Below are 26,089 nucleotides of genomic sequence, written 5' to 3'. Positions count from 1 at the left end.
AAATGATTGTAAAGTCTTGTTTTTTTTCCTATAAAAATAACAAACATGCTATTACTTAACTGCTCTGTTGCAGTGAATTTGCATAGAGTAGCCCGGATCCTCTTCTTCTCTGGTCCCTCTTCTGTGATCCTGGCCCCTCCCTCCTGGTCAGTGCCCCTAGAGCAAGCAGCTCACTATGGGGACACCCGAGGTGAGTCACAGCTCCGTGTGTCCATTCAGACATGGAGCCCCAACCTGTCCCCACCCCTTCTCTTCCCTGATTGGCTAGCTGAATTTGATTGACAGCGGCGGGAGCCAATGGTGCTGCTGCTGTGTCTCAGAAAATCAGGATGGAGAATCTCAGATGGCTGAGACATTCGTGGACATTGCTGGGCAGAGAGGAAGCTCAGGCAAATATTAAGGGGGCTGAGGGGGGCTGCTGCACACAGAAGGATTTTTATCCTAATGCATGGAATGCATTAACGCCTCTTTCACACTGAGGCGCTTCTAAACTGCCAGTAAAACATTGAGCGCTTTTGAAGAGCTTTTCAGGTGCTTTTGAAGAGCTCTGCAGGCACTTTTGAAGAGCTTTCCATTAATTTCAGTGGAGAGGGTTGTTTTTTCACTGCCCGGCCAGTACACTCATTCATCGATTGTAATGGAAATAGGTTTTCGTGAGCTTTTCAGATGCTTTTTTTATTGTGAAAGCGCCTGAACAGTGCCTCGGTGTGGAAGGGGTCTTAGATAAAAAAAACCTTCTTCCTTTACAACCCCTTTAAAGTCAAAGCAACATCTCCTTTCCAAATTATTATAATGTTCTTGTGTGCTTGAAATCAAAAGCATAGACCAGTGCTTACCAAGGCTGTGTGTAGTGTATGCCCCTTGCTGGCCATAAGGGTAGAGCAAAACAATTTCCATGAGTCAAAGGTTCGGCAAATCATAGTGGTTCACTTTAAGCAACAGTTGATATGCTTTACAGGTGAACCTGATTTGCTCAGTAAACTAACAGGATTGTCAAAAAGACCACTAACCAGTTTACACCATGCATATCAATCCTTCAAACGTAAAACTCTCACTCCGAGAAACAGTGGGCTTCAGTTTCCCATGGATGATTTCTAGTTACCTGGTAGGATTACACTCTGCACAGACAGCCACAATACATGGATGCTATCTAAGACTCCAGTCTTTGGAGATATGACCCTGAAACAGACCCCGCTCCACTGACTTGTCGGTCTGTAAATGTAAATCCATACCACTATGGACAAATACACCATGATTACTGTATGATATCTGACTATATGGAAACTGCATTCAGATAATGCAAGAAATCCATATGTCATACGATATAATATCTCCTCGTTATCTTTCGGTGACCTTACAATTGAAGCATCCCCAAGTATTGCTGGATGCGCTTGGACATTTCAGATTTTATACATATGATATTACTTTTATACTCAAACCATCTGACCCCTTTGGATCACTGCTCTGGCACTGACCCCTGGCGCCCCCTGGTGACACTCAGAGGACAACTTGCAGCTTATTTTAAAACGTTGGGTATTTTCTCTAGACGCATTTACCATCTCAAAAGAAAGCAAATTGCTCCCTTTTCATGCACCCCTGAAGAAGAAAATCAATTTTTGAGACGTGTTTGGTGTTTTCAATCATCATTCTTTGTTCAATTACTTTTTGCCAATATACTGTATCAAGTCCTAGTACCCAACCTAGTTTTAATATGTATTGTCAGTTATTTGTAATTTTTGTGTAACAATAAAAAATCCTGTAAACTTTTAATAACTTTTCCAATCTTTTCTTTCTACTAATGTACTCTTTGACTTAGTGATAATTACTGTGACAACATGAAGAGTGAGCAGCCAACACAACAATAATTCTGCGTACACACGATCAAACTATCCGGCGGACTTGGTCCACCGGACAATCCGCCCGTGTGTGGGCTCCGGCTGACTTTTTTCCCCAAAAGTCCGGCGGACTTTTTTCCCCCAAAGTAGTTTTGACTCCAAAAAAAGTCCGGCCGTGTGTGTGCTAGTCTGCGGGACTTTTGAAATGAATGGACTTTCCCGCACACGGAGGAAAGTCCGTTCATTTTGAACGTGGCTCCAGGTAGCCGGGACTAGCAAAGGAAGTCAATGTCGCCGCCTTCGTTGGCGAGATTGATACGCCGCTGGCCCCGTCACCTGGTATGGACTTAAAGGAGGGTGGGGACGAGCGAGCGCCCCCCTCCTGAGCCGTACCAGGCCGCGTGCCCTAAACATGGGGGGTGCTTTGGGGAAGGGGGGCGCTGCGGCTCTCCCCCCCAAAGCACCTTGTCCCCATGTCGATGAGGGCCTCTTTCCAACAACCCTGGCCATTGATTGTCGGGGTCTGTGGGCGGGGGGCTTATCAGAATCCGGGAGCCCCTTTAATAAGGGGGCCCCCAGATACTGGCCCCCCACCCTATGTGAATGTGTCCGGGGTACAATGTACCCCTACCTATTTACCTGTGAAAATTTTTTAAATAAAACACAACACACAAGGGTTTAAAATAATTTATTGCACAGCTCCGGGGGTCTTCTTCCGCCTTGGGGGGGTCTTCTCGCCGGACTCCTCCGCTATCTTCTGCTAGCTCTTTTACTAGCGGAGGAGCCCGGCTCTCTTCTTCGTCGCCGCTCGGGGGTCTTCTTCCGACTTCCGGGGTCTTGTCCCCCTCTTTGGGGGTCTTGTCCCCCTCTTCAGTTCTTTTTGCCGGGCCTCCGCTTTCTTCCTTTAGCTCTTTTACTAGCGGTGGCCCGGTCTTCTGTCGCCGCCGCCTCTTCTTCCGACTTCGGGGGTCTTGTCCCCCTCTTCGGGTTCTTCTTGCCGGGCCTTCGCTCCTTCTTCCAGTTCTTTTACTGGTCTGTCGCCACCTTCTCTTCTCTTCTTCTTCCTTGAGATGTTGACTCGACGCTGTCTCTGGCCGTAATGACAGGGACGTGTTGCGCAGCGACTTATATAGGAACAATGGGCGGGGTCTCCGGGCGATGTCCCCGCCCATTATGATTTCACTGTCCCAGAGGATGCTCGGTTTGTCCGCTAGACTAAGACTTTGTCCGCCAGATAGTTTGATTGTGTGTACGCGGCATGAGACTAATTGTGAGTGAGTATAGAAAATAAATGTGTAGCTCTAAAGATATAATAGACGTGATCACCTGAAATTAACCACTTCCCACCCGGCCAATGCACATATACGGCCGGGTGGGAGCCGTCTACTCCTGATAGGACGTTCAGGAACGTCCATCAGGAGGAGCGGGATCGCGCGCGCGCGTGCCCACGCAGCGGCGCGATCCCGATGCGCCCGTGTCACCGGGACACGGCGCATCTCAGATCGGCAGGAGGGCTCTGTGATTGGCCCTCCTGATCACATGACGGCCGTGTCCAATCATGGCCATCATGTGATGTAAACAAACAGCCGGTTGCTAGGCAATCGGCTCCTCCTCTCCTCACACAGAAGTCATCGCTGAGGAGAGGAGAGAAGATTGCTGCAGCCGGCTGATGATCAGTGAGTATGAGCTGTTTTTTACAGCTTTTTACTCACTGATCTTCAGTCTAGTGTAAACACACAACACACCACACAGTGTAAACACAGTCCCCACATATGTCCCCATAACACACATGTCCCCAAAACATACATGTCCCCAAAAAATAAAAACACATGTCCCTAATAATAAAAACAAGTCCCCCACATATGTCCCACTAAAATCACTTGTCCCAATGATTATGTGCACACATATGTACGTGATCACCTGCACACATATGTACATGATCATTTGCGTACATATGTCCGTGATCACACAAACCAATTATTATAGACTTAACGGAATTTTTTTTACCAAAAACATGTAGCAGAATAAATTTTGGCTTAAATTTATGACAAAATTTGATTTTATTGGATTTCTTTTAAAATAGAAAAAAGAAAATATAGTTTTTTTTCCAAATTTCCGCTTTTTTGCGCTTATATCGCAAAAAATAAAAAACGGAGTCGTGAATAAATACCACCAAAATAAAGCTCTATTTGTGCGAACAAAATGATAAAAATTTCATTTGGGTACAGTGTAGCATGACCACGCAATTGTCACTGAAAGCGCTAGAGCGATGAAAGCTGAAAATTGGGCTGGGAAGGAAGGGGGCGAAAGTGCCCTGTATTGTAGTGGTTAAACAGGTGGTTACAAGATCTGAAGACACAGTGATGTATCACTAGTGTTCAATTCATATGTAACCACAAATATGTAAATAAATGTAAAGGTGAGTGGACAATCTAAAGTCATAAACTGTCGTGTCATAAAAGTTATACACACTCAAAAGAGAAAAATGTTGTCAGTAAACAAATAATCATACACTGACATAACATAATTGTCCTCACATTGTGGAAAATGTGATTTGGTGTTAAACCGCAAATAAATGTTTTGCAAATTAATGCATCATGTATCTAGACAGACATATCATACAAACATACATAAAAGTATGAAGTCAACAAAAAACAATGGTAAGTATATATAAATGGTATAAGTGGGAAAAAACAAACTATAATTGTCCACCACTAAGGAGCCGAACACCCCCCTGTTCGGTTCGCACCAGAACCTGCGAACAGACCTAAACTTCGTGTGAACTTTAGAACCCTATTAAAGTCTATGGGACTCGAACATTCAAAATCTAAAGTGCTAATTTTAAAGGCTAATATGCAAGTTACTGTCCTAAAAAGTGTTTGGGGACCTGGGTCCTGCCTCGGGGGACATGGATCAATGCAAAAAAAAGTTTTAAAAATGGCAGTTTTTTCAGGAGCAGTGATTTTAATAATGATTAAAGTGAAACAATAAAAGTGTAATATTCCTTTAAATTTCGTACCTGGCCGGTGTCTATAGTATGCCTGTGAAGGGGCGCATGTTTACTGTGCTTAGAACTGTCCCTGCACAAAGTGTAATTTTTGCAGGAAAAAAAGTATTTTAAAATCACTCGCAGTTATAATGAATTGTCGGCTCCGTATTACGGGAGCCGTCAATTCATTCATCGATAAAAAAAAAAAAAAGAGCATGGGGTTCCCCTAAATTCAATTACCAGGCCCTTCAGGTCTGGTATGGATATTAAGGGGAACCCCGCGTCAAATGAAAAAAAAAATTGGCATGGGGTCCCCCTAAAAATTCATACCAGACCTTTTATCCGAGCACGCAACCTGTCAGGCCGCAGGAAAAGAGGGGGGGACGAGAGAGCGCCCCCCCTTCATGAACCATACCAGGCCACATGCCCTCAACATTGGATGCTTTGGGGGTCTGTGACCCCTCAAAGCACCATGTCCCCATGTTGAAAACCTGCGGAAACCTGCGTTACATCAGAGGGGGCGGGGTCACCCATACGTCATTGGGGAACCCCTGGCTTCCCCCACTAGCGTCAAAGGGGGCGGGGTCAGGTGATGGATGGTCCCGCCCTCCTAATATAATAAACGTCAGGCGCTGGGATCCCCGCAGTGTCTCCTCAGTGGAGACAGAAGATGGATGCATGGATGGACTGCGCTGGACTGAAAATCACACGTCGATGGATCAGATCAGCCATCGCTGGACCCCGGAGAGATGATCATCCGTCGCTGGATAGCAAGAGTGGATTACCACCGCTGAAATCTTTTTTTATTTTTAATAAAGGAATTTTTCAAAAGTGTGTTTGTCTTATTTAACCATTCTTTACACTTTCTTTGTGAAATGGTAGGGGTTCTTTTGTACCCCCTTACCATTTCAAACAGGGGGGGCCGGGATCTGGGGGTCCCCTGGTTAAAGGGGGCTTCCAGATTCTGATAAGCCCCGCACACAGACCCTCACAACCACTGGCCAGGGTTGTGGAGATGAGGCCCTTGTCCCCATCAACATGGTTCCCCTTAATATCCATACCAGACCTGAAGGGACTGGTAATTGAATTTAGGGGAACCCAACGCTTTTTAAAAAAAATTTTTTATCAATGAATGAATTGTCGGTTTCCGTAATACAGAGAACACTCGTTGAGTGTTCTCTGTATTATGGAGCCGAGAATTCATTAAAGCTGTGAGTGATTTTAAAAGACTTTTTTTCCTGCGGAAATTACACTTTGTGCAGGGACAGTTCTAAGCACGGGAAACATGCGCACCTTCACAGGCATACTATAGACACCCCCCAGGTACGAAATTTAAAGGAATATTACACTTTTATTGTTTCACTTTAATCATTATTAAAATCACTGCTCCTGAAAAAACGGCAGTTTTTAAAACTTTTTTTTGCATTGATCCATGTCCCCTGGGGCAGGACCCAGGTCCCCAAACACTTTTTAGGACAGTAACTTGCATATTAGCCTTTAAAATTAGCACTTTAGATTCCTCCCATAGATTTGTACAGGGTGTTCCGGCTTTTCGAATTTGCCGCGAACAGCCCAAATTGTTCACTGTTCGCTGAACAGGCGAACAGGCAATGTTCGAGTCGAACATGAGTTCGACTCAAACTCGAAGCTCATCCCTATCCACTACACAGGGTAAGAGTACCGAATCCCCCCCAATCCCAGAAGGTATAGGCAAAATCCTGGGGTGTTAATATAATGGGTGGATCGCTCTGACTATCTCTGTGATCACCATACATCTGAATGAAGTATTGCCATGGTAAAGATGGATAGTTTAGGCGACAGTCGGACAGATTGGGGTAGGGTGTTCCAAAGTATGGGAGAAGCTCTGGAGAAATCCTGGAGGTGAGCATGAGAGGAGGTGACAAGGGAGCTAGAGAGCAGGAGGTCTTGGAAGGACCGAAGAGAGTGGCTTGGTTGGTATTTTGGGACCAGGTTAGGGATGTAGCTGAGGGCAGAGTTATGGATGACTTTGTAAATTATTGTTAGTACTGAATTTTATTCATTGGGTGAGTGGAAGCCAGTGGAGGGATTGGCAGAGAGGGGTAGAGGACACTGAATGGTTGCTAAGGTGGATGAGTCTTGCAGCGGCATTCATTATGGATTGAAGGGGGATAGTCTTTGTAAAGGTAATTCAATGAGCAGGGAGTTGCAGTAGTCGAGGCGAGAGATAACTAGGGAGTGAATTAGAAGCTTGGTGGTGTCAGTTAAAAAGGGGAGTATTCTGGAAATGTTGCGGAGGCTAAGGCGGCATGATTTGGACAGGGATTGTATGTGCGCCTGAAAGGACAGTTCAGAGTCTAAGGTTACCCCTAGCACCTTGACATATGGGGACAGACTGATAGATGTGCCATTGATCTTGACAGAGATGCCAGGGGAAGGGGCACCCGGGAGAGGAAATATTAAGAGCTCAGTTTTAGATAGATTCAATTTGAGGAAGTGGTTTGACATCCAGGCTGATATGTCTGTAAGTAAATAATTGATGCTTGAGGAGATTGATGGGGTGAGCTGGGGGGCAGAGAGATAGATTTGGGTGTCTTCAGCATATAAATGGTAGTGGAAGCCATGGGAGGCTATCAGCTGACCCAGGGAGGACGTGTTGATCGAGAATAGTAGAGGTCCAAGGACAGAACCTTGGGGGACCCCAACGATAAGAGGAGTTGGAGAGGAGGAAGTGGAGTTGTAAGTGACACTGAAGGTGTGTTGAGATAGGTAGTAATAATAATTTTTTGCATAATCTCAGGAAAATCTAGCAGACCAGGAGATGATCATCTGACACCAGTAAGTAACTTTGCTATATATTCCCAGAAACACAACTTAAATAATTAGGGTTTTTATAATGACTTAACAGTGATCCCTGATGGTTGTTCTTGGGAAGCACTGCATCCTTTGCAGTTAGAACATACAGAATACTCTTACCCTCAACAACCATTGCAACTTAGTTTCCTTCAAGTTCACAGGTATTTTACATTCTCCTACACTCTCAGACCTCCACCTCCCTCTGGACGCTCAGTGGGTAACCACAATCTATACCATACCCCAGGTTTATATCACATGAGACTAATGAGCAGCTATGATACGCACAACTTCCTTAGGACTGATGCATCCACTGAGAGCTAATACATTTTGAGACAATTAAACTGCTTATGGAATAATATGTTTTTTTAGCAAATTATTTAAATAATAATAATATATGATTATTATTCCCTTGATTCAGAAAAGGGTTTAAAGAGGGCAGGTGTATTTAACATTGGTAACAGAATCACAATGATAAACAGACAAAACATCATGTTAATAATCAAATGAATAAATAACTATTATGCTGAATTACTACAGTTTTCTCGCTTCTCACATTACTTTTTTAAATCTGAAATTAGTGTTCCTAAATCTTTAAGAAGACAATTACTTTTATAATCTGAGTGGTTACTATAAATAGTTACCTTTTAGAACCTAAAGAAATGTGTATTCAAATTAGTCACATTGTACTAACCCCATGGAATACATGTAACTGTCAAAGTAAAGAATACTGTGTCAGGTCTTGTTAAAATTAGATGACCACTGCTATGACGTGTTTTATCTTTAGCAGCCAACTTTTGATGATGCTTTATACTGTATGCATTGGCTAATACTTGGGTGTCCCCAGGAGCTTAAGCTCAGGATTATCTAGTCTTAACAAGGAAGTCATTCCCTCAAAAGGGTGAGCTAGGAAATATGGAGTAAGCAGACAAACTGAGCTCATAAACAGCAGCAGTCGAGCAGAGTCGGAGCCAAAAGAGACAGAGAATTAGTCAACAAGAGTTGCCTAAGGTCCTTGCCGTAATTAACCACCCCCGAGTGCCTGATACTCAGCCACACCACACATGGCATAGCAGGTAATTTCTGACTACCGAGCACCTGGCCAAGCAACCATATAACAGGTAGATTTCTGACAATCACACCTTTTCACAAAATTCAACCCAACATTTGACCAAAGTGCCAAAGAAATCCTACCTCCAGCTAACCACTTTTTAAGCAGTTACACAATCTGTTTAAAAAAATGATGCATAATGATGATAAATTCAAATATTGTCATACAAAACAACTTAAGACAGTTGAGGAAAAAGCATGAAAACAACTTTCATTCTGTATGTACAAACAGCCTAATATCAACTTCAACAATTACAAGTAGTCGTAAAGGGTACCTGTTTTGGAACTGAATGACTTTTATTTAACCACTTGCCTACTGCCCACTTTGACCCCATTCCTGCCCAGGCCAATGTTCAGCTTTCAGCGCTGTCACACTTTAAATGACAATTGGGCGGTCATGCAACACTGTACCCAAATTAAATTTTTATAATTTTGTTTCACACAAATAGAGCTTTCTTTTGGTGTTATTTAATCACTACTATAACAGGGCAATAGTGAAACATGGATTAGTGTCTGCATGCATTCCCCGGGTCACAGGTTGGGCACTAGGGCTTTACACAATGCACCTTTATTTTGTGTTATAGGACCTAATACACCCATGTGCCCTAAGGTCCCATTCACAACTAGTATAGCGGAAACCTGTATCCCTGTGCATTTGTTTGGTGCATTTTAGCACAACGCACATAGGTCAACCCATCCAAGTAAATATGCATGCTAAATAAGCTCCAGAACCTTTTCTCGCATGGAGTGTCAAAAGGCACATCTGCTAACTGCGCTTGGGGTGGCAATATCAAGCAGGACGTACATTTGCAGTGCATTATTCACAGGCCCTGCGTGTTCTGATGGAAAGTTTGCCATATTTTTACTTCATCATATACAATGGTCCGAGCAATGACCACGTGGCAGGTTTTCATGAATTTGGCACCAGGCTCCTAACCACATTCCTTTAGCAGACATGTGTCACCACAATTCACGGAATACCCCCCCAGCGTAATAAGGGACCTCTGATTTCCTGAGAGCCTAGCACAGCCCGCCATGTTCACCCCCACCCCCGGTGACATCACTAGCTGGGCCCCTGTGCTGCTCTCTGCCCACATATCACGGCACACAGGCTGCTCCTATCTTCATCCAGAGGGGACCCTCCTTGCGCAGTGCACAGGCAGGGCAGGGAAGAGCGTGGGATCTCTCGGTGACGCAGTGTGTGACATTCAAAAATGGTTCCAAGCAGCGCCATTATGTCACTGCGTATGCACCGCCTGGCAAAGTATATACAATCTTTCCCGAGCCTAACAGGCTTCGGAAACGGGCAGTTGGTAACACTGTTTGGTGGCCCTCTCTGCCTCAACTCGCAGTGCCCGGGCATGGTGCACCCTGTGCACCTGCCTAGGATCGGCCCTGCCTGAGAGCACATGCACATGCAATATAGCCTGGAAGGCTTCCAGTGTTTTCTCTCTTTCTTCCAGTCAGTGTCCAGTCAGTGTCCTGTTGCCCGGGAGATTACAGGAGGTTGATACCAGCACACAATCTGACATTTGCATTAATAAATATATTTAACGATGCGCCTGTATGTATTTAATAATAATAATGACTATGAATGGTATAGATGGTCTTAGTAGTACTTAGCTAGTACGGCAGGCTAGACAGATCAAGATATTATAACAAGGGGGCTTTAAGCAGTCAGTCCAGTTTTCCCTTTCATGCTGACAACACAGGTTAAAAAAACAAATGGGAAAAGCTCAGTGATTGCTATGGGCAGCACAAACAGCTCCTTAAGACATTTTAATCCATATAATCCTGACCTCTTTATATTGTATTGCTTAAATCAGACACAAGTAAAATCCGCTTTACCACATAACAATTCAAAAGAGCTTCAACAGGTAATATGTCTTTTTTGTTTCTGCACCGCATCATTTAGCTTTTGTTTTCATGAGATGTATGAAAATGTATACAGCCTAATGTAAATACTTAATGTTTTAAAGACCTTGTTTGCATTGATAACATCTATTGCTACATTTGCACATGGCATCCCTACCGAATCACCAGATACACGGAGGAACATTTATCAAAACTCTGGAGCAGCTGTGCATGGCAACCAACCAGTTTCTATCTTTCATTTTTAAAGCTTAACTGAACAATCTGAAGATAGAGCCTGATTAGTTGTCATGCACAGCTGCTCCAGATTCTGTCTGCTTCAGTTTTGATCATTTCCCTTCATTGTATTTCTGGTAGCACAGTAATTGTTCTTGCTTACTGCTTCTCCTGATTCCTAGCAATTCAATGGACAGAGCTCTGTCAATAATTGTTTAAACACAACGGTAGGGCTAAAATATACAAATGCACCTCATCCCGGGATTGACAAATGAGGATATGAGGATAATGGGATTATAGCGGTGCCAAAAACCAAGATCAACAGAAATAGTAAAAATTACAAATTTTTAATTAGTTCATAGTAAAAACATTAATTATAAAAAGGCACATAATCAAAATTATGGTCAATTGGTATATGTTAAGTAAACATTTGTACTACAGTGTCTTTTTCCCGACATATTTCTCCAGTGATGGCTTCTTCAGGGTACTTTGTGGGATACTAATGCATAACTGTAAAGAGAGAAAAAATACAGAAAATAATCACCAACAAATGACATCATTTTTTTTTACATATTTTTAATACTGATAACATTCATCCTATCACAACCATTACCTGCTTATCTAAATGATCACCAATACACTCCTAACTGGACAACAGCATCAAAGAGTGGAGACAGAAAGCCATGTGGCCACAGAAAGCATATCAAGACCAAGCTGAAATGCAACATTTAGTTTTCAAAATAAGATGGACAAAGGGAAGGGTCCATCATAGGCTTACATAAGCTCAACAAAATTACTTACATTATGTGCAAGAGATACAGGATAAGGACCAAGGGTGGGTAACACAATGGAACACCTATCCATACAAGGATTACTGAAAGCAGAACCACACACGAGGTAAGAAAGTCTGCAATGTACAGAGGGAGATCCTACCATAATGCCTAAGCATATTGTGCACTACATATTTACAACCAGATCTGTCACATAAATAAAATGTATGCTAAAGGGCTGGGCTGCATGAACATACAGCCAGAATTGCCAAAAAGCTTAAAATGGGAATGGAAGGCGACTCATGCAAAGGTCAAACAGGATTATCTCACAGTAATCAAAAAAAGCAGGTACAGGGCCAGCCAACAGAAACTAATAATATAAAGCACAACAGTATTCCATAACTTATTATTTCTACTCACTGTGAAAGTGTACATGCATCTACACAACCCTTGAGTCTCCAGCAGTATGAACACTGAAGGAGCCAGCTTCATATAAGGCACCACCAGGCTGGGAGAGCCCACAAATATCCTGGGCGTTCATGCGGGCACACATAGCTAAACATGCTCGAGATGCGAACAGAGAGATCAAGGAAAACAAAGATGGCTGCACTCACACTGGAACAGGATCAGTGAGATGCAGGACAGGATAAATGTGACTTTATTTTGGTGGTATTTAATCACCACTGGGTTTTTTATTTTTTGCTAAACAAACAAAAAAATTCTGAAAATGTAAAAAAAAACAGTTTTTCATAAAATTTTACAAACTGTAATTTTTCTCCTTCACTGATGAGGCTGCACTGATGAGTACTGATAGGCTGCACTGATGGGAACTGATGAGGCAGCACTGATGAGACAGAACTGATGGCAACTTATGGGCTGCACTGATGGGCACTGAAGAGGCATCACTGGTGGGCACTGATGAGGCCAGACTGATAGGTGGCACTAATGGGCACTGATAGATGGCTCTGATGGGCACTGATAGGTGACACTGCTGAGGTAGCACTGATGGGCACTGATTAGCCCTGATGTGCACTTATTGGCAGCACTGGGGGGCACTGATTGGCAGCACTGATAGGCAGTACTGGTTGGCACGATTTGGACTGCACTGATAATGAGGAAAATTATATTCAGATGCCCCTTTCACACAAGCTGGTTATCAGCTTTCCTCCCTTCTCACGCTGTCAACGCGAGGAAAGAAATGCTGATAACCAGCTTGTGTTAATGTCATTGGGCTGATCATGTGGTAAAAGGCCGCTGTGATTGTCCTATTATCCAGATCTGGGATCAGCTGTGTCGTAAGGACGCAGCGATCACAGAACAGTGGGATCACGGGAGCACATCCATGGACTGCAATGTTAGCCCATGCTGTAGCCGTCTTTGGCTGTAGCGCGGGCGGTAAGAGGTTAAAGGAAAAATGTTATGAGAGGGATATGTGGGCTACCATTACTGTCCTTCCTTTGAAAAAAGCCTCTTGGCATGAATGCAGCCTCCCATATTCGCCTCCAGGACTTCTCCCGAGCCTCTCCCATCCTCTGCAATACCCTGCCCCAATCTGTCAGACTATCTATCTATCTATCTATCTATCTATCTATCTATCTATCTATCTATCTATCTATCTATCTAAATCGATCTACTTTTAGGTGATCCCTGAAAACTTTTCTCTTCCGAGAAGCCTACCCTGCCTCCACCTAACAACTGCACTTTTATTTTCTTCATCAGCTCCCCCACTGTTATTACTCTTTGTATCACTTGACCCTACCTCCTAGACTGTAAGCTGTAACGAGCAAGGCCCTCCAATTCCTCCTGTATTGAATTGTATTGTAATTGTACTGTCTGCTCTAATGTTGTAAAGAGCTGCACAAATTCTCGGCGCTATGTTAATCCTTGTATAATAATAATAATAATAATAATAATAATGCAAGTATGCAGCAACTGAGTTTAGTTCTTGATTAATTCTGAATCAGTGACTCGGAAATGATTGAATATATATGTTCAGTTTTACAGTTATGCTACTATTTTTAAATTCAGAAGAAATGTTGATATTTAACCAAACATTTTTTGCAGTTTTGATAGGGTTGGGAATGGTTCAAGTCCCATGAAGTTTATATTGTCGTTTGTGTCCCTGCTGGAGACATTCCACCTTCTCAATTTGTCCTGGTCACAATGCCCATTGGGAGCACCTGTTAGGAGGTTGTTACCCTCACTTTGGAGAAATTTACTTTCACTTCCAGCTGTAATTCTAGGACAAGAAGTATAAGGAATTATTCCAAAAGAGAGACACACTGCAAATGTTAATTAAAAACTGACCAGGGTTTTAACCACCTAACCATTTTCTATGCTATTCACATCTACAAAAAAAAATCACCTTGCCAGGGTTTCCGCACCACTCTTTCCCAACTCTGTATCTTGGCCTAGGCCACCAAAGCCAAGGCCTAGGCTGGCACTTTGCAGTGGAGGGGGAGCCACTCCTTCAATACAAAAAAACAGCCTCCTCATGACTCCCGCATGAAAATAGTCCCTGCCAGCTTTCACTACACTTTTAGTGTAGCTCCAGTAGTGGCGTAGCTATGAGGGTGCGAACCACAATCGGGTGACACCCACCGGAGCAGTGACACTCACCCATCAGGCCGCATGTCCTAACCACTGGTTGTAGTGTGTGTTACCAGATGTTGACAGGACAGACTAGACATAATTTGATTGGCCAGCACCGTGCATGTGATATGCTGACCAATCAGAATGCCTCTTCTGCTGAGAGTTACAGATGTAGTGATGCCACAGGATTTTCAAATTCCCAGACTTGTGTAATGCGGCGTCCTGACAGTGAGGGGAATAACAGGACAATGGAGCAGGGGGATTGGGGGGATGGGGAGGGTCTCCAGTGAACTTACACTTTAATGTCATACCGAGATCCGAGGACGACAGAAGAGGGGAGGGCTGTGCTGTGTACACAGTGGATGATCCTCACTGCTCCCTACCTGAGACCCTCTCCATCATTCCTCCTCATCTGACATTGACTCTGCTGACATGGATCTCATGGGGTTCCTATCTGGGTGACTCGGGATATGTCCCCCTATAGGAGTAGAATGTAGGATGCCTGGCATAGGTTTGTGCTGCCATACTGCACAGGCTCTCCTCTGCCTAAAAGGGATAATACTCTGTGATTGACCCCTCTCTCCTGAATCTTCCAATGTGTCTTCTAGCCTGTGGTGACCTGTTGGGATCTTCCAGAACTGGGAGTGATGGGAAAATCCTGATCCATTTCCCCTCATCATCCTGGAGAAGAGTATAGGGAGGACTTAGCCCACCTGCAGCCTTCCCCACATTGACAATCACTGCGGTTATAGCCAGCTCTCTCATCCGACAGAAGAGACAGGCCAAAGAATCCAACAGTAACTTGGTGTGCACCTCCAAGAGATGCATCAGCCCCAGCAAGGATGACTGGTCCTTGTGCGAGAGGCATGTCCGGGGGTGTTCACTTAATTCCTCTTCTGCAGCGGGAGGAAGAAGCCAGCCCAGAGAAAACCAGGTCAGTGCGTGACAACTACTTACACTCCATACATGCCTCCATACATCTGTCCCACCATCCACCCTTCCCTCCTTCCATTCATCCCTTCTTCCAGTTATTCCTCCATCCATAAATCTCTCCCTTCTTCCATTAATTCACCCCTACTTCTATCCATCCATCCATCCATTCAACCCTTTATAAATCCATCCCTCCTTCCCTTTCTGATGACCATACATTATACAACTAGAGAGTACAATCTCCATAAAGCTGAACCAACACTAAAAAAATTACAGATTGGACATTCTCCTTTAGATTTACTAAAACCGTGTAATACTGTATAAGGACATAGCTAAACATACATTCACTCTGTATATGATTAGGCAGGCCCTTTTACTACATATTTGATGGTAGCTCCAAAATAAATTGTACAATCAGACCTTGACAGGAAGGGGTGGGTCATATTTAAATTAGGGGGCGCACCAGTTTAGTCAGGCCTAAGGCAGCACAAAACCTAAATACGCCACTGCTCTTTCCTCTATCCCAGCCTGCACTAAAAGTCCAGTGTTGACTGCTGTTGACTGCTGGATCTAAGCACTGTCACATGGGAGGAAGTAACATGTTAGCCCATACCTGGAAGTGCCAAGTATTGTTGCCGAATGAAACAGAGGAAAGTGAAGGACCACTGACAAGTGAGGTGGGGGGCCCATTTGCAAAGACATTGTGACTTTGCTCTCAGTAGATAAAGTGACAGTGTCTCTTTAAGATAGCTATCTAGACACTGAATATTCTTTACAATTAATAAAAAAAAAACATAGACAAAACAACTTAAGTGTGCGAATCACCTTTTTAAACAACGAAACCAGCATCAACATGCATTTTTTTTTAATGTTTCCAATCCTGATTCATAGGATTGGAAAAGTCTTTAAGATCCATCATGCAGGTACTAAGTTAGATAAGCTATCTCACATAACATTGCATTCTTTTACTTTGGAAATAATTTTTAGTCATTATCCTCCTATATCAGAATATTAACAAAACCCTGTTTATTTAACCACTTCAGCGCCGGAAGAATTTACCCCCTTCCTGACCAAGCCCTTTTTTGCGATTCAGATTCTCATAGAGTTTGCCAGGCTGCCGGCAGCTGGGCTGGATAATACGCCTGTGCCCTCTGCCTGTACAAAAATGCTGGGATATTATGTACAGGGGCAAAATGCTTAGTGTACATGCGGCCCGAGGCTAGGTTGATGACTGACCACTGATGCATCAACCACTTCAGCCCCAGAATTTACCCCCTTCCTGACCAAGCCCTTTTTTGCGATACGGCACTGCATCGCTTTAACTGCAATTGCGCAGTCGTGCAATGTTGTACCCAAACAAAATTGATGTCCTTTTTTTTCCCACAAATAGAGCTTTCTTTTGGTGCTATTTGATCACCTCTGCGGTTTTTATCTTTTGCGCTATAAACAAAAAAAGAGCGACAATTTTGAAAAAAAGGCAATATTTCTTACTTTTTGGTATAATAAATATCTAAAAAAAATAAAAAATGAATTTCTTCCTCAGGTTAGATTGGACACTTCTGACACTAGTTTGGGACCATTGGCATTTATACAGGGATCAGTTATATAAAAAAGGAACTGATTACTGTGTAAATGTCACTGGCAGGGAAGGGGTTAAACACTAGTGGGGGGATCAAGGGGTAAGTGTGTTCCCTCAGTGTGTTCTAACTGTAGGGGGGATGGGCTCACTAGAACATGACAGAGATCACTTCTCCCAATCACTGGGAGCAGTAGATCCCTGTCATGTTGCTAGGCAGAACAGGGAAATGCCTTGTTCACATCTCCCGTTCTGCCTCTCTGTGCCACAATCGCGGACCACCGGCAGACATCGAGTTTGCAGGACCCGCGAACATGCAGGCACACTTATACATTTGCTCTGCATTGTAATTATGATATTGATATATATATATATATATATATATATATATATATATATACACACACACACACACACATATATATATATATATATATATATATATATATATACTGTATATATATATATAATGGACTTTTAAGTAATTTTAGGGAGCTATGTGCATTATATAATGATGGTTTTAGGAAATGTATTTGTTTGATTTGCATAAAAAAGAAGGGTTAGATCCTCTGCCAATAATTAATCTTTGTCTGTCTCCTTATTGGGAAAAATTTCCCTCACTTGAATAGAGCACTGGGAGAGATGTTATCACCAACAACATAACAATATAGATCAGAGAGAGTCTGAGAAGAAAATCAGAGAGGGCCTAGCTCAGGGAGAAAGGATAGGATTGGTTTTAAAGCTGGTTTTTGTTCTATGAAAAAAAACTATCCCTCTTCTCCTCTATTACCTAATCTAAAATTTAAAAATTAGGGTTCCAGGTCTCTTACATTTTTGGACTATAATGTGGGCAGAGGAGTACATTTCTGGGGGTCCTAAATAGCTCCAGAGGTGGCATTATGGTGTCATGTTTTACTCAGGGATGGGCTTTAAGTTTATAGTAGCAAAATTTTCCCTTTCATTGAATTGCTAATTTGTATGTTGTATCATATTTAATTGTAAAGCATCATTACTTATAGTGGTTATGAGTGGTTTATGTGGTTGTGTTACATTGATTAGTTTAAATATAAAAAATATTTTTTGATTGAGGCTTTGAAAACATGGAGAGTGACAATTTAGGGGATTTGTTTAAAATAATAAATACACATTTTTGCAGGTCATTTTTTTTGATCTCAGGAGTCTGCAGGACATTACACCTGCGATCAACAGATCACGGGTTCAATGTCAGGCTCCTGCAGACGCTGCCTACAGCTTTCTGCCCGTACCGCTGTACTTGTTTTATGTTATAAAGCTGTAGAAAGTATCAATGAACCATGCGTGCACTCACCAGTACCCTTAAAGTTTATTGAGAACTACAAGTCATCTGCTGTGGTATCATATGGGACTTGTAGCGCATTTATTCCCAGATCCCTGTGAATGAATGACGCGGCTATGTAAGCAGAGCCAGAGCCACCCTAAGGCAGCACAGGCAGCTGCCTTAGGGCGGCAGGCTAGGCGGGGCAGAAAATTCACTTGGGTAGACACAACCTGACACTCCACATCCCGATCCTGTGCACCATTTGCCTCTTCCATTCCCCCAATCCTCTCCCCTGCTCACCCTCTGTGTTTTTCTCCCCCCTTCAACTCAACCTCCTCTTCTCCCTCAGCCCCAGTATTCCGCACTGTCCGGGTCTCCCACTTAGCCAGGGCCAAAAAACTAGTGAGGGAAATGTGCGGGCTGGCACCATGCACCAACCTCCACTTCCTGTCATGCTAATTCTCATCTGACAAGTGTGTGAGCACAGTTTCGCACAGCCACGCTGTTTTTAAATTGTGACAGTAAGTGTAGAGAGAAGAACCACCACCCACTACTGTCAAGGGGGAATCAGGGGGTGAGGAGAGTAGTGCATAGTAACATGTTATGCCCTAAATGTGGGTGTAAAATGTAGCATGTTACTAAAGGTAAACTTAGCCTTTAACACAGTTGCTGTTTTATGCAGCCATGTGCTAAGTCACCAAGTGGCTGTTACAAATATGAAGGATATGTGTGGATGCTCAAATAATAATTTAAAATAGCCACATCTACAACAGTTCTTCAAGTAACACAATACAGCTGTGTACATCATGTTCCTGTAGCTGTCTGCATGTTGTTAGTGCATTGTGACCTGTGCTGACAGTCTTCTTATGCAGGAGGAGTAAATGTCAACATGTTGTAAAAGAGTTTTGTTATTGACCATACAAATAAAGGATAAATGCTAAAGTGTTGTCAGAAAGTTCCCTAATGGACTCTTACTCTATGGAAACTATTTTACATAACATGCTTCTTTTATCCTTACAGCAAAGAAATAATTTGGCTGTTAAGAAGCATAGTCATAGAACATACATAACACAACAAATAATACCTTGTCCCACCTAAACTTTGTAACACTGAAGCTATTAGCTGGAAGGGCAAGGCCACAGGTTTATTGATATACATTATATATACATTAAATTGATAGGGCAAAAACACTCAAATTCAAGGTTAACAGGAAAAAACATACCAGTTACAGCTGAGCCATGAGCACCCAGTTAGCATAGCGAAACATTAAGGTCGGTCCTAACCATAAGTTCTTGACGACCACCATCTGAACAAAGCCTAGGGAGGGAATTAAATAGATACCTTTGTTAGATAACAAGGTTAATATCCATTACCTGCATGCAGTACATTAACTGGCACAGTTCTTTACTGAATCCAGCTAATGCCCTTATTTAATATGCTCTTAAAGCAAACCCATTTCTCCTCCGTATTCTTTGTTCCTAAGATTTTATCCCAATTTATGCCTTCTAGCAAGGCTCTTAGTTTAGGGAAGTTGGCTCTTTTGAAATTTAGTGTCTTTGTATTCCCCTTATGTTTCCTATTTGTGTGATTTATACTGAAGCCAATTGACCTGTGATCGCTATTACCTAAATTGCCCCGTATTTCCAGATCCGTGATCAGGTCTGTATTGTTGGTAATCAGTAGATCCAGTAACGCTTTCTTTCTAGTTGGTGCGACTACCATCTGACCCATAAAATTGTCCTGCAAGACATTTAGGAACTGGCGAGCTTTAGATGAATGTGCAGTTCCCTCTCCCAGTCTATGTCTGGATAGTTAAAATCCCCCATTATGATAACACTTTTCATCCTTGCTGCTAATCCAAATTGTGATAGGAGATCTGTCTCCCCTTCCTCTCTCAGGTTAGGGGGCATATAGCATACTCCCAGTATTAATTTTCCCCTTAGCTTCCTCCCTTTGGAGCTCTACCCATAAGGAGTCCACCTCCTCCCAAGCTCCCTTAGTGATGTCATCTCTTACATTCACTTGTACATTATTCTTGATATATAGGCATACCCCTCCCCCTTTTTTACCCTCTCTATCCTTGCGATAAAGAGTATACCCTTGAATGTTTGCCAGTCAGCCATAAGAGCTGTTGAACCAGGTCTCTGAAATTCCCACAAAATCCAAATCCTCCTTGTACAACAGCATCTCTAGTTCACCCATCTTGTCCGCCAGGCTCCTAGCATTGGTGAACATGCCACGTAGCTTAGACCGGTCGCATATTATCCTCTTATTGGGTGTTCTGAGATTGCAACGAGGACTTGCTACTATACTTACCTTAGGTTACTGAGCACCCAGTAGACAACATACTGTTCAGCAATGATAACCTCTAGCAAGTGTCTGGGCCAGCAATAACCCCTAGCAAGTGTAGGAGTCAGCAATAATAATGCCCAGCATATCTGAGGCCAGCAAAAACCCATAGCACTCATTTAGATGTGGCATTCGTTATTTTGGATAATTTGTAACTTCGGATAAATTGGGATTCATTACATTCATAAACAGCCAAATTTGAAAGGAATTCCAATACCTATAATTTAATAGTTAGTTATTATTAGTTAGTTAGTTAGTTATTATTTCAGATTTTAGAATTTTTGGATTTTAGCATTTTCTTATTTCATATTTCCGAATTTCTGAATTTTCGGATTTACGAATTTACAAATGTTTGAATTTATGTATACCATATCTAAACTGTCAGGAGCGTGTGTGGAGATCAAAATGCTAAGAGGGCTCCCCTTGCGGCTAGGTGCAGCGCGCTCCTGAACTTGGGAACAGGAAGCGCGGAGCACCGAAGAAGCACGGATGGCTGGGTGCTTGCTTGTAGTTCGATGAACTCGGCCGCTGCTTAGTGAATGGATCAAGCGGAGCTAAACTTGCTGTGTTCAGATTAACAGAGAAACCAGGAGCCAGGCCAGAAGTCATGCACAGATAGATCAGTCCAAAGAATACTCAGGGACAAGCCAAGGTCAAACACAGGCAGGGTCCAGATACAAGCAAAAGGTCAAGCTGGAAGATCAGGAAGCAGAAGCAGAGTCCAGGAACAGGCCAAGGGTCAGACTAGGAGATCAGGAAGCAAGCTCGAGGTACACAAGGCAGCTGAGGAGATAATCCAGCAAGATATTATAGCTGCGAGCTGGCTTATATAGGGCCACTGGTGCCAGTGTTAGTCACGCCAGTTGTGCGTCATCAGTCAGTATTGCGCATAAGAGTGCGCCGATGCCGATATGCACTGATGCACACCAGTATGCGCCAATGCGTGCTGATGTGCGGCGCATGCTCGTGCAAGTCTTGGGACTCTCTGTGGGCGTCCATGAGTGTTCATGGTGACATTGCCAGTACCGTGACTACCTTGTCCCTGACATAAACAAATGGAACATAAGGAATTAGAATATTTGCGAAGTCACAAATTTATTTAGAATAACGAATTTCGATCATAATGAATGACCCAAAAAAAAAAAAAAAAACTGAGAAATGTAGTACTAGAAGTAGAGCCATGCACAGTATCTAGTGGCAGTGGAGAACAGGCCAGGAACTGTATGTACTGGCAGTGGCAGGGCAGTAAATTAACAGTATACACAGAGCTGGAACAAGGGGTGGCAGGAGGGACGGCTGCCTTGGACACTGAGGTATCATGTCCGGTGGGTGGGGGCCCCACAATGAGATTGGGGGGATTTGTGTTGAGAAGGGATTTTTATGGGCAGCAGTGGGTAAGAATTGTTTTAGGAGGGAAAATTTGGGCAGATATGCTAGGAGTGGTGATTTGGGGGGATTTGTGCAAGGAGGGGGGAATTTGTGCTATAAATGTAAAATGGTAGAGGGAATTTTTTTATTGTGGGGGGGATTTGTGCTATTAGGCATATTTGGGAGTATTTGTGCTAGGAGGGGACATTTATGGGGAAGGGGTGGAGATTATTGCTAGGTTGGGGAATTGAGGAGGGAAATTTATACTAGAAATGGGAGGGATTTGAAGTGGGGGAGAGGATTTGTGCAAGGAGGGTTTTTTTTGGGTGGGGGAGGAATTTTTGCTAGGGGCATATGGGGAGAGAGGATTTGAGATGGGGGTGGATTTGTGCTGGGAGGATGGAGAATTTTTGCTTATGAAAAAGCATACAGATTAGTGTTTGATTTATATTTTAGGGGAGGGGATTTTTGCTGACACATAATTCTCCTACATCCTGGAGGGGGGGGGGGGGGGGTAATTTAAGCATGTTCACCCTGGGCTCTAGATGACCTTGTCCTGGCACTGAGTATACAGTGGCAGGATAATGAGCAGTATGTAGTTGCAGGGCAGTCAGTGAGCAGTGTTAATGGGCTAAGCAGTCAGTGAGCAGTATGCAGTAGGGGCAGTCAGTGGCCAGTTTGCAGTGAGGACAGTCAGTGAGCAGTATGCAATGAGCACAGTTAGTGTGCAGTATGTAGTGGGAGGGTTGGGAGCAGTTCTCCAGTTTTTGTGCAGTGTAAGGGCTTGAAGCAGCACAAATGAAGCATGTACCTCAAATGTTTGGATGGAATCAGGTTTTTTCGATGTTGAACAAAAGAAACCTTGTATGGGCCGTCTAAAACGAAATGTATCTCCAGAACTGTTGACAGAAAATATCAAATTCTCTTCTCTATTTCCATTTTACAGGGCGATAGATTTGCTAAAGCCATCTCAGCATAACCTATCGTATAATAGTTTTTCTTACACATACTATATAATTTATTTATTGAATTACAGACATCTTTTTTTGTTATAAGGATAGCAATCACTTGCAGGTTAGTAGCAGCAGTTCTCAGCTGCATTATTACATTTCATTTCCAATGGCTCTGTTCAGTTGGTACTACAGCATGTTTTTTTCTTTATATAGTAAAATAAAAATTAGATCCCATTTTCAAACTTCATAAACCTGCACATAATTTGAAAAAAACAAACAAACTATTGTCTGGTATGAAATGGTATTAGTCATTTTAGGAAAATGGCTTCAACGTTTTTTATATTTGTATCTGCTTAAATAATTCCATTATATAACACCTAATTTCCAATGCCCCTTATGTGTTACAACTGTATATCCGTTTGGTACTATTATATAGATATAAGTAAACAATTTTAAATGTAACTCTCCATAACAAAATATGAGAGCTGTCATTGCTGACTTCCCTGGAAAAAACATGTCCCCTGATTGTTTTACTGGCACATTGGCTTCAGTTTTTTTGCTACAGTTTGGTATGTAAAATAATCCAATGAAAGGGTTTGTTTAATTTGTTTAAGTGCAAAAACATCTACTGAACCTGTCAGAAATTCAGAGCTGTCCTGTGTCTTCTGCATAGCTTCTGTGTTATCTCAAGAAGAAAACTAAGCCATCCTAGTTCTTATAATGGATTTCAGAATTGTTAGGCCGGCCATACATGAATTAAAATGTGGCCAATTCAGCATGGACTAGCTGACTTTCGATCAATATATGGGCATAACTTTCATCTTTTTGGATTGGGAACCAGGAACACCTATTAGCAAAAGTATGTAGACATAGGACACACCCCCTGTCACACCCCTTTAAAGAAGAATTATGCAAAAAAAAAAGATTAGTTAAATCCAGAACTATAATTCCTTTACACTGGCTTTTGAAGTATTAAAATGTAGCTGTTTAAAATTGGATGAAAAGTTTATCACTGGGAAACACTTTTTGAATGATAAAAAGTGCAGTTTATATTCAACTATATAAATCAGACCAAATGAGGGACAAACGAGGAGGCCAGGGAAACTTTGTTCCAAATCAGGAACAGTCCCTTGAAATCAAGGATAGTTGGGAGCTATGGTTTAGGGGACAGTGGTTGTACAGAAGTTGGTCCACCGATTGACTTCTGTACAATCAGCCTGTCGGATAAATTCTGCTCGATCAGTGCCTCAGGCTATAGCCAGCAGCATTTTAATGGTGGGGAAATCTCTCTGCTACCAGAATACAATAGCTCAACAGGAGGGATTTCCTCATCTACATCGAGTGTGTGGATGAGCCAACTGGGTCAGTTTTTTATATTCAACCCACTGGCTGAATGGAAATAAACTGACTCATCTATGGACTGATTTGGTGTCTATGTTGTATGAATTAGGAAAGTGTAAGGGTTTGAGTCATTTTACAAGACACAACTGGGTAGGACTGACTCGGTCCACAACAATGCTTTGTGTGATCAGCCCACAACAAGAATTAAGAGCTGAATAGATACGTTTCTCATAGATCAACAGATATTTTCTTATACTTCTAAGTTCTTTAAAAGTATAAGACATGGAAAATTTGCATGTATTGCAGATCTCTTTCTCCATATAGAATGATCGAATGAGTTTTATCAAAACGTTGACAATAAAAAAAGCTGCTGTTTTGGTCTACCTCCTCTGTAAGACCTGTGAGTGCTTATATACTACTTTTGGATTTGCATGGTGAGCACCTTGGCATTTACCTCAAACATGGAGTTCCATGGTTACCCTTGCGATTATACAACATATATATTATTTTCACCCAAATGCTTTAATCTGTAATGTGAATTAAATACTTGCCTGTTCTTCAAATACCTAATAGACATTGAGTATATCCATGCATTCTCCCTTCCTAAACAAGCTAATTACTCTTCATTCAGGGAGATCTTATTCTATAGGTTCCTTAAAGCACAACCCATGGATCTTACCCCATCAAGGCTTCAAAACACAACAATATACTATCACTAACACTATCATGAGAATATATGGGAGATCTCCTATTGGTTCGGGGTATCTTTCCAAAACTAAGTGATCACAGTAAGTCAGTCTTATATATGACAAGTGTGTTTTAGGAAAAAAAAAACTCTGTTTTTTTACAGCAACCTCTGGTTCATAGGGAAGCAACCAATATCCTACTTTTCTTACATCAGCAACAAGCATTATGTTCTTACTTCAAACACTATAGCTCAACACCCAGCTAAAAATTCATGTATCAGGAAGTGCAGAGGTAATGGTGCACAGCAATTCCAACTATAACCTTGCACAATACAAAACAATTTCTATAGCAAAATGGCATTTTTGGAGGGTCAATATATTGTTAGCTCTAAATGCTTAAGATATTAAATTATTATTAGCACCTAATGCGTTATTTCACACTTCAGTTGGAAATGTAGTTACCAAACATAAATACTGGCATAAGTATGGATGATTGGTTAATTTAGGTAACAAATTATTTCTTTAGAGGCATGGGTTAACATGTACTGACCTTTGCTAATTGCTAGCAGTAACAAAACAAGTTGTGTAAGTAAATTTCTTTGATTTCAAGAGCATTGTAATATTCATTACCTTTAAACAGATGATACTCATGTTTTTAGGGAAAATGTGTTCATGGATGCATATTATTAATAAGTTCATTATCTTTTAAATGCAGTCTTAGTAAGAAATTAGGCTCTCATTTTTCTGCCACATCCCTGAAAATATTTTAAACATATTTCGAGTTTTATGATGGCAGGACTTTTAAGGCACCACATAGTCATGTTTTTCTTCTTAAAACAAAACAAATATGGTAATTAAAGATGACAATTGTTAAAAAATGAATTAATAAGAAAAATATAGCGAACAATGACCCCAATAAAAATTGTGCTCTATCACATGCTCAAATAGAACCTTAAGTAAGACATGATAGGTATCCCCAGCAGACATTCACTTTTTCTTATAGAGGTTGTAAGAGGCCATATTTAGCTCAATTTGTTTCTTGGGGTCAAAGGAGGTGGAGGAAGGAAATGTTTGAGTCCAAGAAATGCGTTGAGTTATATAGGGCCTATTACAACCGCTATGAGAAAAAGTGAATGCCCTGCTAGAGATTCCTATCATGTGTTATTATACAAAAAATCCAAGAATCATGCATGAAAGTATCCGCCCTCTAATAAAATATAGCCAGAACTTAGAGCAGCCAGCATGAATTTGTTGATAACAAAATAAAATAACATAGAAGTCCATATGCAACACTAAAAAAACAATAAAAACGTTTTAGCTTCCTTAACGGCTTTCTCTTTTTTTACTTTCTGTTGGTGTTTTTTATTTATTGC

The sequence above is a fragment of the Lithobates pipiens genome, unplaced genomic scaffold (assembly GCF_037356315.1).
Source record: "Lithobates pipiens isolate NorthernLeopardFrog02 unplaced genomic scaffold, aLitPip1_a1.2 Scaffold_13, whole genome shotgun sequence".
NCBI lineage: Eukaryota > Metazoa > Chordata > Amphibia > Anura > Ranidae > Lithobates > Lithobates pipiens.
Note: the sequence above shows the minus strand (reverse complement) of the source record.